The sequence below is a fragment of the Piliocolobus tephrosceles genome, chromosome 6, assembly GCF_002776525.5.
Source record: "Piliocolobus tephrosceles isolate RC106 chromosome 6, ASM277652v3, whole genome shotgun sequence".
Taxonomy (NCBI): domain Eukaryota; kingdom Metazoa; phylum Chordata; class Mammalia; order Primates; family Cercopithecidae; genus Piliocolobus; species Piliocolobus tephrosceles.
The window spans coordinates 112,291,302-112,306,150 of NC_045439.1; the positions used below are offsets into that span (position 1 = coordinate 112,291,302).

Here is a 14,849-nt window from a genome sequence, read left to right on the forward strand (position 1 = left end):
ACATTCAACTTGGCTGCCTTGGTATAAAAAGCTATTTGATATTCAAGTAAGAGTGCTATAAAAGCAAACCAAAAAGGAAATAGGCTAGGCAACGTCATAGCCAACAGCTGAAGGATGTGATAGAATTAGCAGCATCTGCTTAGGAAGTGCCTGACCTCACAAAGATTGACAGGAATAATTTTGAGCCTGTGTTTGGAGCCACAGAGGATTAGGGGTGTGTGTGTGTGTGTGTGTGTGTGTGTGAGAGAGAGACAGAGAGAGAAAGAATGATGGAGAGAATGTGAGAGCATGAGCAAAATCACTTACTGACCTTTGGCTTGGTAAACTGTTTCTTGGGTTGCCTGGTCCTTGGTAAGTCTTCAGGACTCTGTAGGGAAAATCCTGAGGTCAGGCAGATGAGAGGCGACTGCGATGACCCCATGATGGAGAAAGAGTGCAGGGGCAATGATACATTCTGTGCTTCATTCCCTGATCCTTATCGACAGGAGGGTGCCATGGGGAAAGCCATTCAGCAATGGAAATGCTGTTTACCTACTCTGTCTTCTCTCCCTGCCTTCTTCTACCCAACAGTGGCATGAACTTGGAACTGCGAAAACAAAACTGAGTTAGACAAATCTCAATGAGGAATTCCTTAGGATGGCATTGAAATGTCTGTAAGCGCTGTGGTGCCAATAGGATGAATAGAAAAATAAATCAGAATCCCAGCACTTTGGGAGGCCGAGGCAGGTGGATCAACTGAGGTCAGGAGTTCGACACCAGCCTGACCAACATGGTGAAACCCAATCTCTACTAAAAATACAAAATTAGCTGGGCATGGTGGCGCATGGTTGTAATCCCAGCTACTTGGGAGGCTAAGGCATGAAAATTGTTTAAACTTGGGAGGCAGAGGTTGCAGTGAGCCAAGATTGCGCCTCTGCACTCCAGTCTGGGCAACAAGAGCGAAACTCTGTTTCAAAAAAAAAAAAAAAAAAAAAAAGAGAGAGAAAGAAAAATCAGAACAGAATGGAGCAGCATATATTAAACATTAGTTGAAATCAACCAAGTGGTGATTTGGGAGAAAAGCATCCGGTAAGGAGTTACCTGAATGGATGGGAGGAAGGCTGTGAGAAAAGGCAACTCAGAAACAGGCCTGAACACGACAGCGGGATGGAGGCAGGGATCTGAGATTGGTAGCAAACCTAATATAGCTGAGATGGAACCCACAAAATTGCCTGGGAAGGTAACCCAAGAGTGTTTAAAATGACATGATTTTTTACCTTATGGGGTAAGCATTTTTAATCCTGCAAAAATTTAGGAAAAAACGAAGAAATGTTTAAGAGAATCAAATTCATAATGTTTTTGTTATACACATTCGGTTTTTTAAGTATTTGTAATATTTAAAGGAAACTGACCCATTAGAATAACAATCATCCTTTTGATAACAAACAAAATATGTAATTAAGAAATTGATTTAGTTTTCTAATTTTAAATTAAAAGACATTCTAAAATTGCGATCGGTATTGGGATACTTGAGAGAATATGGTTTTTCACATTTTAAAGTTTAATTTGTTAGAGCTATAAGAAGTTTTTAGACAACCGACATGAGAGAAAAATAAAATATATTAAATATATAAGCATGATATAAAATATTTGAATGAGTTTTACAAACTAAATTTATAAATGGGACCCAGCATTTAATTAAAAAGCCCCTGTAAAAGTGATTGTTGGCCGGGCACGGTGGCTCACACCTGTAATCCCAGCATTTTGGGAGGCCGAGGAGGGTGAATCACCTAAGGTCAGAAATTTGAGAGCAGCCTGGCCAACATGGTGAAATCCCGTCTCTACTAAAAATACAAAATTAGCCGGGCGTAGTGGTGCGCACCTGTAATCCCAGTTACTCCAGAGACTGAGGCAGGAGAATTGCTTAGAACCTGGGAGGTGGAGATTGCAGTGGATATTACAGTGAGCCGAGATTGTGCCACTGCACTCCAGCCTGGGCAAGACAGAGAGACTCCGTCTCAAAAAAAAAAAAAAAAAAGTGTTAACATTTTTTATATTTATGAAGAGTAATAATATCTCTATATTAAACTTAAAATCTTAAGGCAGACCTAAGATTTTAAATTAGTAATTTAAACAGATTGAAGGTTAAGTTTTAAAAATTAAAGTAGCTCTTAATAATCTTTTCTGGGCAAAAAGGGGCCTTGAGATTGGATATGGTTTGGATGCTTGTCCCCTCCAGATCTCGTATTGAAATGTGATCCCAGTGTTAGAGGTAGGGCCTGGAGGGAGGCGTGTGATCCCTCATGAATGGCTTGGCGCCCTCCCCGTGGTATTGAGAGTGTTCCTACTCTCGGAGTTCACAGGAGAGCTGGTTGTTTGAAACAGCCTGGCACCTTCTCCTCTCTCTCTTGCTCCCTCTCTCATCGTGTAACACGTCTTCTCTTCCACCATGATTGGAAGCTTCCTGAGGCCTCACCAGAAACATATGCTTGTGCCATGCTTCCTGTACAGTCTGCAGAACTGTGAGCCAAATAAATCTCTTTTCATTATAAATTACACAGTCTCAGGTATTCCTTTACACCAATGCAAAACAGACTAACACAATTACCCGCCCCCCATTCCCCCCCCCAAAATCCTGTTACTCTATCAAGGACCCCATGGGCAGCCCCTGGGCATCTTTTACTCCATAAGTGTCAGTGGCTTGTACCTCCAGGAAGCTTACTGCTGGGGTACAGCTGGAAGACCAGCACTCCATGAGGGAAGACGAGAGCTGTGGGGTTTGCTAACTGGGGAGGCAGAGGCAGCTCTCCTCTCATTTTGTTCAGGGACATGTTGATCCCGTGCTTTTAAAATTGGGCCACAGGACTGAGAGATACAGAGACAAATGAGAAAGGAAAAAATGAGAATAGACGGGAGAATGAAGAGAAACTCTCGAAAACATCAGAGGAACCACAGATGGCGGAAGCTGTGAGCATGCCTGCAGAAGAGAACGAGTCCTTTAGTGTGAAACCAGCATAAAGACTGCCTTATTTTGTAGATAAGGAAAAGACACAAAGAAGTTAAATGACTTGGCAAGATTGCATGGCTAGCAGAGTTAGAGATAAGGCTGTGGGTTGCGTACTCTAATAACTCCCAGTTCAGGATTCTTCTTGGAGCACTTTGTCAGGGCAAGTGGCTTTGATGGTGAGAATGAAGTCAGAGCACCAGCTGGTGGTTCAGGCTTTACAATTTGGCTGAGGGGACACTGCTGCATTCCAAAGCTTTGGATGAAAGTTGATTAATTTTTAAATACACTCACCTCTCCCTGCAAACTTTCAAGTCTCTCCTGGATTCTGACTGTGAATCTTCAGCCTTTTAAAGCAACCTGGTTCTAAGGAAACGGTCCTCAGGACTAAGGTCTCTCATTCTTGGAGATGTCTTTGGAGAAACACACCTTTGAGGCTCTCTCTCTCTCTCTCTTCCCACCAGGCCCTGTGCAAAATCCCAAAAATGGTAGCTTGGCAGGTGACTGTAGTTGAGAGGAATGGGCCTGGGAGGAGGTAGGGGCAAGTCAGCGCATCCTGGTAAATGCAACGTTTCTGCGTAAGGTGGGTATAGAAGATCTGATCCAGCAAGGCTGCCTTTGAAAGTCAAGAAACAAGAAGAGGCACAAGGGAAGAGTCCTTGAATTTCAATCTCTAGCCAGCTTGTACATAAAGGAGCTTTGGAGGAATTTCCCTAAGGTGGGCTGAGGGAGTGTGACCAGTGAGTGAACATCCCTAGGGAAGAAAGGCCATGATGCCGTTGAAGGCATACGAAGTACAGAGACTCCCCCATTTTGCATGTTCTTCTCATGCCCTTTGTCCTATCTAGTATGTTTATATCTGTTTTGTTTGTTTGTTTTTGAGACAGGGTCCCACTCTGTTGCTCAGATTGGAGTACAGTGGCACAATCACAGCTCATTGGAACCTCTGTATCCCGGGCTCAAGCGATCCTCTCACCTCAGCCTCCCCGGTAGCTGGGACACAAGTGTGTGCCACTATGCCCAGCTAATTTTTAAAATTTTTTGCAGAGACAGGGTTTTGCCATGTTGTCCAGGCTGGTCTTCAACTCCTGGGCTTGAACCCCTAGGCTAGAGCAATCCACCTGCCTTGGCCTCCCGAAGTGCTGGGATTACAGGCGTGAGCCACTGCGTCTGGCCTAGTATGTTTATATCTGGGCAGGTTTGTGCAATATTGCAGTAACCCCTCACAGGAGAGAGAATAGATAACAGTATTGCCACTTTAAAACTGAGGAATCTAAAGTCCCAAGAGGAGAAGAATCTGCCAAGTATAAAAAACTAGGAAGTAGCAGGGCCTGAATTCTGGACTCAGATCCCCTATCATTTATTTTCTTCTGCTGTTCTCACTGTTCCTTTTCATTTTAAAAGCTTTATTAATTTTCTCGTTTTTCACAGAGTTAATATATGTATCAAAAAATAGAATAGGCTGGGCACAGTGGCTCACGCCTGTAATCCCAGCTCTTTGGGAGGTTGAGGCGGGTAGATTGCATGAGGTCAGGAGTTCAAGACCAGCCTGGCCAACATGGTGAAATCCCATCTCCACTAAAAGTACAAAAATTAGCCGGGCATGGTGGCGGGCGCCTGTAATCCCAGCTACTAGGGAGGCTGAGTTAAGAGAATCACTTAAACCCAGGAGGCAGAGGTTGCAGTGAGCTGAGATCCTGCCACTGAACTGCAGCCTGGGAGACAGACGAAGACTCCATCTTGAAGAAAAAAAAAAAGGAATAAAATAAAGATACATTTTTTAAAAAGAAAAAAATCATAATTCTATCACTTTGAGGTAGTCATTGTTAACACTTTGGTATATGTTATTTTAGATATTTTTCTATGTATGTAACAGATACAAATGTGGTTTCATACAACTTACAATTTTGGTAACATGCTTGCTTTTTTTTTTTTTTTTTTTTATTTTTTTTTTTTTTGCATTGGTTCAAAGAGGGGGGAAAAACAAAGATCTTCTCGACTGTAGCCTTAACAGTTATAACAATATATGTACATAGTTTGAAAAGTCAAAACAGTCCAGTGCAGTAACTCGTGTAATCAGCACTTTGGGAGGCTGAGGCAAGAGAATTGCTTGAGCCCAGGAGTTTGCAACCAACCTAGGCAATGTAGTGAGACACAGTCTCTATAAAAAATCAAAATATTAGCTGGGTATGGTGGTACACACTGGTAGTCCTAGCCACTGAGGAGGCTGAGGCAGGAGAATCTCTTAAAGGCCTGGGAGGTGGAGACTGAAGTGAGTCATGATTGCACTACTGCACTCCAGCCTGAGCGACCGACAGAAACTTTCTCCTGAAAGAAAGAAAAAGAAAAAGTCAAAACAGCACTACAAATGTTACATCAAGAAACATTTGCCGAGGCTACCCTGTTTCATACCTGATTCCATACCCCTGAGGCAACTGCTTCCAAATCCGAAAACCTTCTAAACAACGTGCTTATGCTGCTATTTCTTGATTTTGTGGGTTTGGATATTATGCACTGACTCCCCGTTAAGTCAGATGAGGAGTTAGTTTTCTTGTGTTTACATCCCCCTTTCTATCACTCTCCCTTTCCTCCCTTGCTCAAGATATGGTTATAGCACTGTTTTATGATGTGGATGAAACAAGTATTTCAGTGGTCACATTTCTGTAAGTATGTGACTGTCATTCACACTGAGCCATGTACTGTGCTAAGATTACTCGTTCTCTCTTATTTAACTCTTTACCTCTGGAGTGAATAATTGATTTATTTTTGGTTTAATTGGCTTAGTTGGTTGGTTTTGCATACAAAGCTCCCTGACAGAACTGTGCATCACATCCTGATCCATGTGCAAACATTATTCCCTCTTTTATTGAGACAGCCCTGCTGAAGGCTCTTGTCTTGCCCGTATTTGGGAAAGGTGGTTCTCCAGGGTCACTGTGTTCTCCTTGCCATCATTCTGGAATTCCTCTGTCCTGCTCACCTGGGTTGGATGCCCTGTGTTCTGGCACCTGTGTCTTCCTATGTCTTGGTTGACTTTCTCTAGTTTGTTGGACAGATCCCTTTTAGTGGATGAAGTGATAAAAGTTGGTTTTGTTTCCAGATCACATAAATTAACAAACAGAATTCATCTCATGTGGGATCCACCAATTCCCATTTTACTTTGTAGACTCAGGATTATGGTCAGATTTGTTTTTTTCCTCTAGATTCAGTAAACTTTCTACACTTAAACACTTTATCTGAAGATCCAAGCTGTGGCCATTGCAGGAAACAATAGCATAAAGTGTGCTCCATTTAAAGAAGAGGATAATTTGAACTGAGTGTCTTCAGTTCACCCAAAGGTGAGCTCTGGAGACTCTGGCAGGTGATGTGCAGATTGTCACGTGTGCTGGCCTCACACAGCTCTTTTTCAAACCTCTGCTCTGCATGTGGCCTGTGAGCTGTCAGATGTGGCTCAGAACTTTGTTTGCCACGCTTCATTTCAGCACGAAGTACAGGGCTTGGACAGGTGTTGGGGACTTCATGGTAGCTTCTGAAATGGTTTCCCAGAAAAGCAGTGACTCATCACAGGAAACCCTTTTATTTTCTTTCTGACCTTCCCCCAACTTCCTGCTCCACCTATCTGTGCGTGAGTTTTTACATTCCTCACTAAGAGACAGCTGCTCACCTCTAACTTTAGTCAACAGTGGTGACTGGAGACAGTTCTGGGAGTAATAAAGACACCCCGTCTGACAGTAATGTCCATGAGGGTAATAGTTTTTTTCTTGATGTCTTGGCATCTCCCCTTTGAGGCGTGTGTCAGTTTCCATTCCATGACCCTTAGAGAATCCCTTTTCCAACGTCCTTAATCCGAGTAGATTGGAACTTTATAAAAGACACAGGTTTGGCTGGGCGTGGTGGCTCACGCCTATAATCCCAGCACTTTGGGAGGCTGAGGCAGGAAGATCATGAGATCAGGAGATCGAGAACACCCTGGCCAACATGGTGAAACCCCATCTCTACTAAAAATACAAAAAATTATTTGTATTTTTGTGTGGTGCGGTGGCAGGCGCCTGTAGTTCCTGCTACTTAGGAGGCTGAGGCAGGAGAATCGCTTGAACCTGGGAGGCAAAGGTTGCAGTGAGCCGAGATAGCGCCACTGCACTCCAGCCTGGGGACTCCTCCGTCAAAACAAAACAAAACACCCCACAGGTTTGCCCTGTTAGCCCTTGCTTTAATGTGGGATTGCTTTTGCACAACACAACTCTTTCTCTAGAAAATATACATCACTATATATTGAGTAACAGATATTCAATATTTTTGGATTATGTGAGCCAACTGGAGAGGAGGTTCGTAGTTGTCGACCCACTGTGCTTCAGACATAGCCAAGGAGTTTGAGGCTAGCCTGGGGAACATAGTGAGACCTCATCTCTACAAAAAGTAAAAAAAATTAGCTGGGTGTGGTGGGACACGCCTGTAGTCCCAGCCAGTTGAGAGGCTGAGGTTGGAGAATGTCAGCCAAGGTCTTCAGTGGATATATATTGGCATGAATTATACAGTCCAAATGCCTGTATGTTGAAAGGGATCTCAAAGATCATCCAGCACTGCTTTCTGTTTGGAAGACAAGGATCCTGAGCTCTAAAGAAATTGCTTTCTCATGGCCGCCCGGCCATGTCCTTGGCCTCATTGGTCCTGGCCCTTCTAAGGCTACTACTCACACCTGCCAGTCCCTCCTTTCATCTGCACTTCTTCACTCTGCACCTCAGTATATAGTTCTCAGGCTGCAAAAAGCCCTGGGCAAAGTCTCACGCTTCCTTTGCTGCTGGCTTCCCTGAAGCCCCTCCCTGGTTCTAGGCTTCTCTCTAGACTGCAGGCAAATTCAGACTGGTAACTTTGATTTCCTTCTGCTGAGAATCCAGGACTTCCCATGAAGGATATGTTTCAAAATAATTCTTCAAAAATCAAATAGGAAAATGCTCACTAAAGAAATTTTGAAGAAGACACAAAAAGGTGATGTCTAGCTTTTCTGGTATTTCTTTGGACATTTTTCCACTAGATCCCCTTCCTCCTAAGCAATAGGTTGTGTTTTTTATTATAATCCTCACCTTACTCATTCAGTTTTGTGTCCTGCTATTTTCCCTTTGTGCTCTTTTAGTGAAACTTGATGACAGATGGATTGGAGCAAATACACTTTTTAAAAGGAAACTTCTGTAGACTACTGCCACCTATTTATAAAAATTGGTTCCAGGTTTTATCCCAGCACTTTAGGAGGCCAAGGTGGGAGGATCACTTGAGACCAGGAGTTCAAGATTAGCCTGGGCAACACAGGGAGACTCCATCTCTATAGACAAAAAACTTTAAAAATTAGCTAGGAGTGGTGGCACACACCTGTGGTCCCAACTACTTAGGAGGCTGAGGTGGGAGGATGACTTGAATATGGGAGGTTGAAGCTGCAGTGAGCTGTGATCACACCACTGCACCCCAGCCTGGGCAGCAGAGTGAGACCTTGTCTTAAAAAAAAAAAAAAAAAAAGGAAACAGGTTTCTTTACTTTTTGGTAGCACAACAATGTGCACATTCAAGGCTAGTGTTTGGAGATGGGAGCCATCCTCCGTATGCTGCTATGTCTTCCAGTCTTCCCCACCTCTCCTTTGAGGGAGTTGGGGGTTGTATTCTCTGTTATTTTCAATGGGGCCTGTGTTTTCTGAGAGTCTATGAGTCAGAATCCTTCCTCTGTCACCACATCCGTATTCAATCCTGTCTTCTAGTCTCCATGATGGGAACTTGAGAGCCTCAACCACCATGCCATCTCTTTGATCTCTCACTTACTGTCAGTCTGTTGTGGAACTGTGCAGCCTTGATGCCTGCATACCCCCATAACTCTGTGAAAGCAGGAACTGAGTCTTCCTATAAGCCTTAGATCTGTCTATTTATCCCCAGTGTGATGTCAAGCATAGAGAAGACACTGATACATGTATGGTGACTGACTGACTGAATGAATGAATGACATAATTGCAGTTGCAGAGTAGTCTTCCCTTCTAGTGATTCCAAGAGCAAAATCAAAACTGGAATAGTAACATTCTCTTCAGTGCATTTACTACCCAAGTGCAGAAAGAAACAATAGGAAATTGAGAATCAGAATGGGTTGAGATTTACCTTGGATGCAAATGATGGTTCCTGCTTTCTCAAGCCTCTTTCTCCCTCCTCACAGCCCACAGTCCCTGGATATTACAAAATTCTTTTTATCATTGAAGAATATTAAATGGCTATTTTTTCTTTAATTAACTGTTCTTGAGACCAAAAAAAAAAAGGTTTATTTCCCAAGATAGCAGCAGCAAGCTCTGCTCTAAGGGAAAGCCCAAATTTTTAATAAACTTTCTTTAACCCCTCAAAATTTTAGTCCCAGGGTAACCTTGTTTGAGACGTAAAGTTGCTTATAAGTGAAAAACTACTTACTCAGCAATATAAAAGAGTGAACAATTGATACATACCACAACATGAATGATTCTCAAAATAATTATGTTGAATTAAAGAAGCCAGAGCCCCCCATCCTCAAAAAGCATATATACTGCATGTTTCCATTTATATAAAATTATAGAAAATGCAAACAAATATATAATGACAGAAAGGAGGTCAGTGCTTATCTTCTGGGTAGGGAAGGAAGAGCAGGGAGGCAGGGATGATAAAGGGGCACTGGGAAACTTTTTGGTGGTGATGGATGTGCCAGTGATGGTTGATTGTTGTGACCATTTTGTAGGTGTGTGCCTGTGTCAACGCATATCAAATTTTGTATTTTAAACACATAAAGTGTATTGGATGCCAATTATATGTCAATAAAGCTATTTTAAAAATGGCTTCTGGGGGAATAGAGTCTTAGTTTAGGCTGCTATAACAAACTACTATGGACTGGCTGGCTTCAATAACAGAAATTTATCTCTCACAGTTCTGGAGGCTCAGAAGTCAGTAGATCCAGTGTCTAGTGAGGGCCCTCTTCCTGGATTAGAAACAGCATCTTCTCTTTGTATCCCCACATGGCAGAAACTAGAGAGAGAGCATCTCTTCATGTCTCTTCTTACAAGGGCACTAATCCCATTCATGAGGGCTCCACCATCACGATATAAAAACTTCTGGAGGCCCCACCTCCAAATACCATGACATTGGGGATTTAGGTTTCAACTATAAATTTGGAGGTGGGGAGACACAAATATGCAGTCCATAGCAGAGTCCTGCCCCTCACCCTATATGTCCTACCTCGCAGAGTCCTGCCTCTCACCCTATATGTCCTACCTCATTTCCCAACTTCCCCCCACTAAAGGATGATCATCCCCAATTTTGTTCCTCAAGTGCAATAGGTCTTTTACTATGGTAGACACTGAGATTTAATTGCTTGCTCTGGAGGTACAGAAACTGTGTTAACCGGGCTACTGTTTCTTCCTGGTTCATTCCCAGAGCCTCCTGAGTGCTGTGGACAAGTTTGTCCTCTTTTTCTATTTCACACCCTTTTAAGGGTTGCCTCCCTCACAGTCCAGTGGCATGTTTTGAATAGATAACAGCCAGTAGGGCACTTGTATTACTGTCTCTCTGGGCCATGACTCACCAGCCCCAATGATAACAATCCTTAGACCTTTGACATGTTTTCAGGATGCTTTTCTCTATTGGTTCCACAAAGGAAGCCCTAAGACGGTGAGTGACCTACCAGTGTTTGCATCTTCTTCTCTTGTGTATTTCTTTCATTACTCTCCAAGGTGCTTTAGTATTAGGTGGTCCCAGATCAGCAGTAAGAAATGCAAACAAATACCCTCCTCAGTAGTTCAGCATTATTTTATTGTCTTTGAAATATTTTTAGAACTTAAGGGAGAATCAGGAATGAGTCCCTGGAATATATAGATGTGGGACATCATTGACCAGCTGAGATAGTGACTGTTCTTCCATCTTGCAGAAACAACAGGTCTAGGCTCTAAGTGGTTAAGTAAATAGCTAAGACCTTGAGCTAGAGCAGGGAGACTCAAACCTGTGCTGGTTTGTGGACGAGGGAAGAAATGGAGAGCAATTGTTTAGAAACGTTCATAGCAATATGATGGAATAGTTTTATGACACAATAACAAAAAAAATTGAGCTTGTATTTTATATGCCTTTTATTTTCAACTCTTTTCTAATAATTCATTTTTGTTTATTTTACAAAATTGATGATTCATAATCGATTGAGAATTTTAGAAAAAATCAGCGGGTCCTTTACCACAGATTTATTGAGAAGTACTGAACTCATTTCATGGTCTCTGCGGGGCAGGTCTGGCTGCCTTCCTTCCAAGGAAGATCATGAGTACCTTCCTTCCAATGGAGATGATGGGTGTGCTGTGGAGAGATGGAGGCAGTACCAGGCAGGAGGATGTCCCCTTCATCTCCGGTTCCTTTTTCTTTTCCTCCACATGCATCCCTGGAGAAGCACTCCACCAATAGCAAGTAGAGTTGAGACTAGAATAGAGGCGACTGCAATTAGAGAAGGGCTTGGAAATGGCAGGCGTGGTAGGAAAAGCTTTGTGGTTATCACCTAGCATGCTGACTTAGGCAAATGCCCTGTACTCTGGACCTGAGGAGCAGGTGGAGGAAGCAGCTGAGAAATATCTCACTAGTTTGGAATAAAGCTGGAATTGTGAGTTCCACTATGTTTAAGATGCTCGTATAACCTAGAGGAGGAAAAACAAAGACCGGCTGTCATCACCCTGTAGCATGAGGCTAGACATTGACATATTCCTATGGGGTCACTGATCAGAGGAACTTCCCTTTAAAAACATGGAGGGATCGGCACACTGGACAGGTACATTGCAGTGAAAAGAGATGGGATCAGAAAAGGGTTGAGCCTAAGATGGCCTCATTATCTGTGTTAAAATGGAGAGATCCAAGCAGCTGAAAAGCATCAGGAAGATGTCACCATCTCATTTCACTGCTGTCTCTGCTGGTCCCTGTTCGCTTTTGTTTTAGTAAATCATGGTGTGAAGTAATGTTCATGTTCCTAGGGGACATGGAACAGCCTACTGCCCTGCTTGCCTTTGAAGCAGTTAGCTGGCAACACCCTCACTATCACATCTTCTGGAGAGGTGGCAGAAAAAGATGACACCTTCCTTTTGTTGACTTTCATACATGATTATATATGTCTGGACACTCTTACTGACATCAGTGTGTTCAGTGTGTTTGTTGACTGGGAGGACGGGATCAGGTTGAGTGGGTTCAGGCTTTTTACTATGAGAAAAGCTTTTGTTCTTTACTTTGGGAAATAAAGGAAACACCCAGCCCTCTTGCTTTTTTGTTAAATTAGAGGGCGCCTTCTGCATCATAAACTGCCCTGGAATATATCTTGACTTTGACTTGGGTAGTGACGTACACATGCCTCATTGTGCCTGCCCTGTGGCCTTATTATTATTTAGTCTGACGTGTTGGGATTTGGGAGAGGGTTGAGATTAGAGCTTAGGGCTCAAGTTGGTTAGTACCATCGTAGGAGGAAGGGCCTGCAGCATGGTGAGCTATAGTCAAAGAGAAGCAGAATTGGAAACTCAGCTACCTTTCCCTCTTGTGCCAAACCCAAGTTAGTGACAATGCAGTCAGAATTAGTTACTTTCGGGGAGGATTTGCAATATCTGGACCCAACTGCAGTAGCTGTAAAGAGATTGACAAAGGAGGGCAAGAATAACATGTAAGCTATTGCCAATGAATGGTTTACAAACTTGTAAAGCCAAACTGGCACTTTCTAGGGATGAAGTGATGGACCTACCCTGACTAGGGAGACCAGGCTGTGGTTCTAGGTGTTTAGCTTTCTCAGTTTGTCTGTCCTGAAATAGCCTGAAACAAAGTTCAAGCCAGTATCGCTGCTCCCCAGAATTTCCAATCTGATTAGCTAATAAGACTGGCCCAGCATGAAACAAACTTATTTTAATGGTAATAAGTGCAGATTGTGGCAAAGATGGCAGGGAATAGAGTTGTGTCAAGATATAGGGGCTGACGTGGGTCAGAGGAGACAGTGAAGGCTCCTGGGAAAGTTGGGCTTGGACTGGCACTGAGTGCTTCCCTTGTTTGGATTCAGATGGGGTTTGAGTCCTAGGTTCATCAGGACTTACTTTGGGCAAGTATATAAGATCTCTGAGCATCAGTATTCTCATCTACAAGATGGGGAAAATAGTAACAATGTCCTAGGCTTTCTGCAAGCATTAAATGACATAAAGTACCTAGTGATTAAGTGATCAGTAATGTTAGATCATCCATCACTTCCATGGCTACAAAGAATTCCCTCTTTCTGGGAATGGCTCACCAATCTAGCCACAACATTCCAGTTTGTAAGGCTGCTATTTCTCCCTTGGGTGAGGTGCCTGGGTGGTGGTGGGTGTGGGGCGTGCTATAAACAAACTGTGAGCTGCTTTTCCAAACTATGTACCCAGTTCCCCTAACTGAATTACAAGTGTCTCTCTTTTTTTTTTTTTTTGGAGACAAAGTCTCACTGTCACCCAGGCTGGAGTGCAATGGCATGATCTTGGCTTACTGCAACCTCCACCTCTCTCAGGTTCAAGTGATTCTCCTGCCTCAGCCTCCCGAGTAGCTGGGATTACAGGCGCCCGCCACCACGCCTGGCTAATTTTTGCATTACAAGTGTCTCTTAAACTAGAAAATCTAAGGCATAGCTTGCATTAAGAGGGATATTTTGTCCAAGTCCGCACTTGGCTAAGAAGACCAGAGTTTTCATCATAAAGCTGACACCACATGTTTGAGTTGCTTGGCCTTCCTTCCTAGCCTCTCCTGATTTGTAAACATTTTTCAGTTTTCCTATACACAAAATAGGAAGTTATGAAATCCCAACTCTGAGCCTGAGTGCTGTTCATTCTGGAAAAGCAGGCCTAGGAATCGGATGATTTTAAACTAATTTTAATCAGTAAGAACTTGGTCATAAACGGAGAAGAAATACAGCATAATGGTTCGGAGCAGGGACTCTGGGTTCAGACCACCTGGACTTGCTTCCTGGCTCTGCCACCTTACTAGCTACATGATTTGGGGTAAGGTATTTACTCTCTGTGCCTTAGTTTACTCATCTGTTAAATGGGAAAATAGTGGTACATATCTCATAGGGTGGTTGTGATGAGTAAATTAGTCAACATATATATAAAGTGCTTAGAGCAGTAAGTGGCTGATAGAAGTCCTAAATATGTATTAGCCATCATTAATATCATTATGTTCTGGTGAAAAGGGAGAGGGAAGGTTTTAGGCCTTGATGGATGCGGTCCCCCTAAAAAAGAGGGCACTAAGAGAGCCAGCACCAGCTGGGCCTGGCAACAGTGGGAGGCAGGGAAAAGAATACTCTTAGGAAGGTATGGCCCAACTGCCAGATCCTACTGAGAGGGCCCAGGTTGAATCACTGACAGGAATCTGCCAGCAGAGAGCCCCTTTAGAATTTGACTGTCTCCATTCCAGGATTCTGGGCTTCCTGGGACATAGCCTCTCTGCCAGCCTGCCCAAAACATTTTTCACTAAGGATGACACACTTAAGCAGAACTGACTCAGTAACAGGCCCTTTGTTTTGTCTCCTGGACCTCTGGGTGCCACTGTCTGGACATGTCCAGCTTGGCAGGCAGCTGGCATCCTAAGGATTCAGGTCGTTATCAGCTGGACACTAACTAAACAGAGCCCCTCCCAGCCTCGTGATGTGTGAGGCAGTGCACGTAGGCCTGCATACCTCATATCTCTGCCCGGGCAATTACAACCCAACCACCCTGCCCCATTCCAAGGCAGCTGGAGCCAGCTAGGGCACAGCGTTTGGGGCAGAAGCCAGGTATTTTTCCTCCTTTTATCCTTTTTGATTCCGTAGGCATTTTCTTCTAAGCTCAGGATCTAACTACAATGTCCCACATGGGAAA

General features: G+C 43.4%; 1 long non-coding RNA gene across 5 annotated transcripts in view; it reads left to right on the plus strand.

The window, feature by feature from the left end:
* Positions 1 to 10,506: 10,506 nt before the first annotated feature.
* The window catches only part of LOC111552851, a 35,905-nt gene continuing 31,562 nt past the window's right edge, over positions 10,507 to 14,849 (plus strand). For all 5 annotated transcript variants that reach the window (XR_002734758.2, XR_002734755.2, XR_002734757.2 and 2 more), the window contains exon 1: positions 10,507 to 10,638. This is a non-coding gene — a long non-coding RNA (uncharacterized LOC111552851). The remainder of the gene's footprint in view (positions 10,639 to 14,849) is intronic.